Genomic DNA, 7,523 nt, shown 5'->3' with positions numbered 1-7,523 from the left:
TGATCTTCATAAGTAAATGTTTCAAGTCCTCTTCACTTTCAGCAAGCAAGGTTGTATCATCTGCATATTGCAGGTTGTTAATGAGTCTTCCTCCAATCCTTACGCCACATTTTTCTTCATAGAACCCAGCTTCTTGTATTATTTGCTCAGCATACAGGTGGTTCATGGAGGGTATATAATCATTGTAATGAAACAAAGTATATGATTTGTTGAATGTAAAACTGATGATCTGTCCTGCAAACTTTTACTCAATCCACAATAAAAACCTTAAATAATAATAACAATTTTAAAATGACATCTTTGCTCTTTTACACTTCAAAGAGGTCTTTTGCATCAGATTTACCTAATGCAATACATTGTTTGATTTGTAGACTGTTGCTTAAATGAGCATTGATTGAGAATCCAAACAAAACTAAGTCATTGACAATTTCAATCTCGTCGCCATTTATCAGAATTCCAGATGTTTTCAATTTTTTCTTCAGCAAAATTTTACTTGTATGTGATATTAATAATATTTCCCGATGATTCCCAATTCTCTTTGGATTGAGCACAAATATGGATATCTTCCAATCAGTTGGCCAGGTAACTGTCTTCCAAATTCTTAGTATAGATAAGTGAGTATCTACATTGCTGCATCAGTTTACTGAAAGATTTCAGTTTGTATTGCATCAGTTCCCAGAGCTTTGCTGTTTGTCAATGCCTTCAGTGTACTTAGCACATCTTCTTTCAGTATCATTGGCACTTGATCATATGCTATCTCTTGAAATGGTTGAACCTCAGCAATTTACTTTTGGTGCAGTGACTGTGTATTTTTTCCATCTTCTTTTGATGCTTTCTGCGTCGTTCAATATTTTTCACATTTCTTTTTGTTAGGTGCCGTCAAGTTCGTACCAACTGATAGTGACACTATGCATAACAGAACAAAACACTGCATGTCTGCACCAATCTTACAATCGTTCCTAGGCTTGAGCTGAATGTTGCTGCCACTGTGCCAATCCATCTCATTGCAGATCTTTTTCACTGTCCTCTGCTTCACCACGCATGATGTACTTCCCCAAAGATTGGTCCTTCTTGATAATACGAGTGACTAATCTGGCCATACTAGCTTCTAAGGAGCATTCAGGCTATACTTCTTACAACACAGATTTGTTTGTTCTTCTGGAAGTCCATGGTTCATTTAATATACTCCTCCAACACCATAACTCAAATGCATCAATTCTTCTATGGTCTTCCTTATTCACTGTTCAACTTTCACATGCATATGAGGTTATTGAAAATACCATGGTTTGGGTCAGGCAAACTTTAATCCTCAAATTAACCAATTTGTTATTGAACACTTTAGAGAGGGCTTGTGCTACAGATTTATCTAATGCAATACATCGTTTGATTTCTTGACTGCTGCTTCCATGAGTGCTCATGGTTGTTCTGAGCAAAATGAAATTTTTGACAACATCAAAATTTTCTCCATTTATCTTGATGTTATTTAATTGGTCCAGTGGTGAAGACTATTTTTTTTCTCTTACCATTAAGGTGCAACCTATACTGTAGGTGTGGTCTCTGGTCTTCACTAGTAAGTATTTTAAGTCCTCCTTGTTTTCAGCAAGCAAGAATGGATCTTCTGCGTATCATAGGTTGCTAAAGTGTCGTCCTCCAATCCTGATACCATGTTTTTCTTCATATAATCCAGCTTCTTGAATATTTGCTCAGCATACACAGTAAATAAGTTTGGTGAAAGAATACAACCCGGGTGCACAACTTTCACACAATTTTCCTAATTTTAAATCATTCAGTGTTCTCTTGTTCTAATCCAATGACTGCCTCTTGGTCTATGTACAATTAAGTGAACAATATTAAGTGTTCCAGAGTACTCATTCTCTGCAATGTTGTCTATAGCTGGTCACAATCCATACAATCCAAAACCTTTGCATAGTCAATAAAGCACAGGTAAACATCTTTCTGGTATTCTATGCTTTCAGCCAAGCACCATCTGACGTCAGCAATGATAACCCTAGTTCTATGTCCCCATCTGCATTAGGCTTGAACCTCTGGCAGCTCCCTTCTATGTACTGTTGCATCCAGTTTTGAATTATCTTTAACAAAATTTCATTTGCTTGTGCTATTAAAGATATTGTCCAATGATTTCTACATTCAGTTGGGGCACCTCTCTTTGGAATAGGTACAAATATGGATCTCTCCTAATCATTTGGTCTGGTACCTGCTTTCCAAATGTCTTGGCAAGGATGAAAGAGTGCCTACAGTAGTGCATCAGTTTGTTGATAGATTTCACTTTGTATTCTATCAACTTCTGGTGCCTTGTTCTTTGCCAATGCCTTCAGCGCACCTTGGATTTCTTCCTTCAATATTTCTTGATCATATGCTACCTTTTGAAATTGTTGAACATAGACCATTTCTTTTTGTTACATTGTTCCTGTATATTCCTTCCATCTTTTTTTTTTCCCTAAGTTTTTATTGTGAATTATGTGATAGTTTACATGGGAGAACATTAGCTCTACATTCATCCTATCATATTTCACTTCACTGCAATGATTACAATCCCCTCCATGAATCATCAAACAACCAAAGGGTACACCCTGCCAGCTTGCCTCCCAGCCGCTACCACACAGGCCCTCTCCCTTCCTTAGTCCAGAGTACCCAGCCATTCCATCTCTCCACATCATTATCTCTGCTTTCATCTCTGACATCACTGCTTCTCTGTGTAGGGTCCCACACTCCACTCCTCTCCCTTGATGGTCCTGGGTACCTCCTCTCTTGGACTGCAAAGTCAGCCGTTCCCCTCCTTTTGTTAAGAAATGTCTACCTTTACATTTTCAACCCTTACAGTCAGTCCTGAGAGCAATTATTCACTACTGTACCACAAGAGTCTTATCTCTATCTTCTTTTGTCAGCACTGTCCAGGCAGATTAGAAACCACTCAGTGGAGATTCTACCTTCCCCCGCATTCTATGGAACTAGGCTCCCTCTTGAAAGCTTGTAAGCCAGTCACTTCTAGCCTTTGTAGTCCCGCACCCCACCCTGCCTTTTTGGGTAGCCAATATCTAAGTTGCCATCTCTGTCAACCCTGCATACCAAGGGGGTAGAAATGATCCTCGCTATAAAAATGTGTTCCCTCTTTTCAGCTACTACATCCATAAGTATAGGTCAAGTTCATCAAATTGTAGCAGTTTACTCTTTTTCTTTTCTCTTCTTTCTTCTTCTAGTCGAGTTCTGATCATCCAGCCATTGAAGCCAAGTCACGTGGGTACTATCTGAAAGTATGGATGTTCTTGTGCACCTCCCCTCACTTCATATCACCTGGATGCTTCACTCTCCACTCTAGTCCTCTGTGGCCATGTCATTGTCTCTGGACCCAGGAGTCCCCAGGTCTGACCATACTGCTAGCCAACCAGGTCTAAAGTCTGGGTTCACAGGAGTCTATTGAACATGGTCAGACTTAGCTCACAACTTCATTACTGTTTTGCCCCCACTTCCCCTTATTGGTGGCCAATGTGGTCACCAGCAAGACCACATGCCTGCTCATGTATTCCCCTTGAGTCTTTGTCTTAGATGGGGGTTTGCCCTAAGGCTCCCTTGCCATGATGGCTCCCAGGCGAACAACTTACTTATTCTTGTAGTAGTCAGTCAGACTGCTGTTATTGTTTGTTTTACTTTTCCTGCTAGTCTTTCTTTCAAGAAGTATCTTCTGTTCTTCTAGCTGCTCCAGGCTGGTCTTCTTGTCCTTTCAAGTGGAAATTTCCCACCTCAGAAGATTCTGGATGGGGTTCAGGATTCCACCTATGGTTTTATGCAATTCAAAGGCTCCACAGGAAGCCTTCACTGGGCAAGTTCTAGTCCTTTTTTAGGTATTCTAAGCTTCCATCTTCTTTTGATACTTTCTGCATTATTCAATTTTTTCCCATAAAATCTTCCAATATTGCAAGTCAAGGTTTGAATGTTTTTTTCAATTCTTTAAGCTCGAGAAACACTGAGTATGTTCTTACCTTTATGTTTTCTAGCTCTAGATCTTTTCACATTTCATTATAATATTTGACATTGTCTTCTCAAGTTGCCATTTGAAACTTTCTGTTCAGTTCTTTTACCTTTTCATTTCTTCCATTTCCTTTAGCATCTCTATTCAGTAGAGCAAGTTTAGAAATCTCTTCTTACATCCATTTTGATCTTTTCCTTATTTCATATCTTCTTAATAACCTTTTGCTTTCTTCCTGTATGATATCCTTGATGTCATCCCAAAACTCTTCTGGTCTCTGGTCATTAGTGTCTAATTAATCAAATCTGTTCTTTAAATGATCTCTAAATTCAGATGGGATATGTTCAAGGTCATGGTTTGGCTCTCATGGACCTGTTTTAATTTTCTTCAGCTTCAGTATGAACTTGTATATGAGCAATTGGTGATCTGTTCCAGTTTGCCCTGTCTTGTTTTGGTTCATGGTATGAAGTTTTTCAACCATCTCTTTCCACAGATACAATTTGATTTCTGTGTATTCCATCTGGTGAGGTCCATGTGTATAGTTGCCTTTTATGTTGTTTTTAAAAGGTATTTGCAATGAAGAAGTTGTTGGTCTTGCAAAATTCTATTATGTGATCTACAACATTGTTTCTATCACCAAGACCGTGTTTTCCAAATAATGATTCTCTTTATTTCCAACCTTTGCATTCTGATTGTCAGGAATTATCAATACATATTGATTGCATGTTTGAAAATTTTCAGACTGAAGAAGTTGGTAGAATTCTTGAATGTCATCATCATTGGCTTTAATACTTGGTGCGTAAATTTGAAAAAAAATGCTATTAACTGGTCTTCCTTGTAGACCTATGGATATTGTTCTATCACAGACAGCATTGTAGTTCAAGATAGATCTTGAAATGTACTTTTTGATCATGAATGTGATGCCATTCCTCTTCAATTTGTCATTCCCAACATAGTAAACCATGTGATTGTAAGTTTCAAAATGGCCAGTCCCAGTCCATTACAACTCAATAATGCCTAGTATATCTCTCTGGTAGAGTAGTGGTTACGAATCGGGCTGCAAGCCGCAAGGTCAGCAGTTCAAAACTACCAGCTGTTCCGCGAGAGAAAGATGAGGCTTTCTGCTCCCATAAAGATTTATAGCCTCGGAAACCCTGTACAGGGTTGCTATGAGTCGGAACCGACTCCACGGCACACAACAACAACAACAATCTATGATTATGCATACCATTTTATTTTGACAACTTCCTATTTTCCTAGATTCATTCTTCCTACATTCTATGTTCCAATTATTAATAGATGTTTTAAGCTGTTTCTCTTCATTTTGACTTGTGCCGCATCAGCAAACAAGGGTCCTGAGGAGCTCGTTTTCTAGCACTATACCTAACAATATTCTGATGCTCTTCATCATGTTTCAGTATTCAGTATTCCACTGCTGTTCATAAGGTTTTCAATGACTAAATATTCAGAAGTAGTCTGTTTCTTCTTCTTCCTTGTCTGTATTATTCTGGAAGCTCATCTGAAATCTGTTCATAATGGGTGACTCTGTTGGTATTTAAAATACTGATTGCATGTCTTCCAGTATCACAGAAACACACAAGCCACCACAGTATGACAAACTGGCAAATGAATGGTAGATTTTGCCCATTGAATCCTTCAAAATTGCAAGTCGAGGCTTAAATTTGTCTTCAGCTCTTTCCATTTGAATTCTTCCCTTTTTGCTTTCAAACTTCAAGTCTTTGCATATTTCATTATTATACTTGACATGTCTTCTTGAGTTGACCTTTGAAATTTTCTGTTCAGCTCTTGGGCCTCCTCATTTCTTCTACTTACTTTAGCATCTCTATACTGGAAAGCAAGTTTCAGAGTCTCATCTGGCATGCACTTTGGTCTTTTCCTTCTTTCTTGTCTTCTTAATGATCTTTTGCTTTCTTCCTGCATAATGTTCTTGACATCATCCCACAACTTTTCTAGTCTTCAGTCATTAGTGTCTAATGCATCAAATCTGCTCTTGAGATCATCTCTAAATTCAGGTGGGATACACTCAAAGCCATTTTGGGCTCTCATGGACTTGTTTTAATTTTTTTCTCATCAATCTGAGCTTGCATATTACTAATTCATGTTCTGTTCCACAATCTGCCCCTGGTTTTGTTTTGACTGATGATGTTGAGCTTTAATACCATCTGGCCCCACAGATGTGGACTCCTGGTGTGGTGCTGTAGGATCAGCACTGGACTATGAAGCACAATGTCAGCAGATCAAACTGACCAGAAACCAACTTATAGAGTTGATATAAGTCTAAATGGACTCAACTGCACTTAACAACAACAACAACTTCCCACAGAAGTCATCAATTTATTTCCTGTGTATTCCATCTGGTAATGTCCAGGTGTATAGTTGCCTTTTATGCTGTTTAAAAATAATATATGCAATAAATAAGTCTTGTAAAATTTTATCCTGTGACCTCCAGCATGATTTCTATCACCAGGGTCATATTTTTCAACTACTGATCCTTCCTTCCTCTTTGTTTCTGACATTTGTATAACAACCCCCAGTAATTATTAATATATTTTGATTGTATGTTTGATCGATTTCAGACGGAAGAAATTGGCATTATTGTTTCGTGCAGTTGAGTCCATTCCAACTCACAGCGACCCTGTATAGGGTTTCAAAGGAGTAGCTGGTGAGCTTGAACTGCTGACTTTGTGGTTCAAATCAACTTTGCAGTCCAATACATTCCCCACAGCACCACACCAGGACTTTGTAGAAGTTGGTAGAATTCTTCAATTATGTCATCACTGACTTTAGTGCTTGGTACATACATTTGAACAATAATGCTATTAATTATTCTTCCTTGTAGACATATGGATATTATCCTATCACAGGCAGATAGATCTTGAAATGTTCTTTTGATGATGAATGTGACTCCATTCTGTTCAATTTGTTATTGCCGGCATAGTAAAACATGTGATTGTCATATTCGAAATGGCCAATACTGGTCCATCTTAGCTCAATAACACCCAGGATGTTGATTTTTTTGAGCTTTTTATCATTTTCGACAACATCCAATTTTCCTCAATTCATACTTCATACATTCCATGTTCCAATTAGTAATGGATGTTTCTCCTCATTTTGAGTTGTGCCTCATTAGCAAATGAAGGTCCTAAAAGCTTTACGGCATTTGTGTCAACTCTACTTTGAGGAGGCCGTTCTTCCCAAGAACTGAGTGCCTTCCAACTTGTGGGGCTCATCTTCCAGCAATATATCTGACAATATTCTGGTGGTTTTCATCTTCCAGCACTATTTATAAGATTTTCTGTGGTTAAATACTCAGAAGTAGTCTATCACTCCTGCTTCCTAGTCTGTCTTAGTCTGTAAACTCCTCTGAAACCTGTCCACCATAGGTAACTCTGCTGGTACTTAAATACCACAGCATAGCTTTCACCGTCTCAGTAACATGCAAGCTGCCACAGTATGACAGACTGATAGATGAGTGGTGGACAACCTTGCTTGCTGAAAGAGAATAGGACCTGAAGCA

The sequence above is a fragment of the Chrysochloris asiatica genome, unplaced genomic scaffold (genome assembly GCF_000296735.1).
Source record: "Chrysochloris asiatica unplaced genomic scaffold, ChrAsi1.0 scaffold00129, whole genome shotgun sequence".
NCBI classification, from domain to species: domain Eukaryota; kingdom Metazoa; phylum Chordata; class Mammalia; order Afrosoricida; family Chrysochloridae; genus Chrysochloris; species Chrysochloris asiatica.
The sequence above is the reverse complement of the archived record's forward strand: the minus strand, read 5'-3'. Positions refer to the sequence as shown.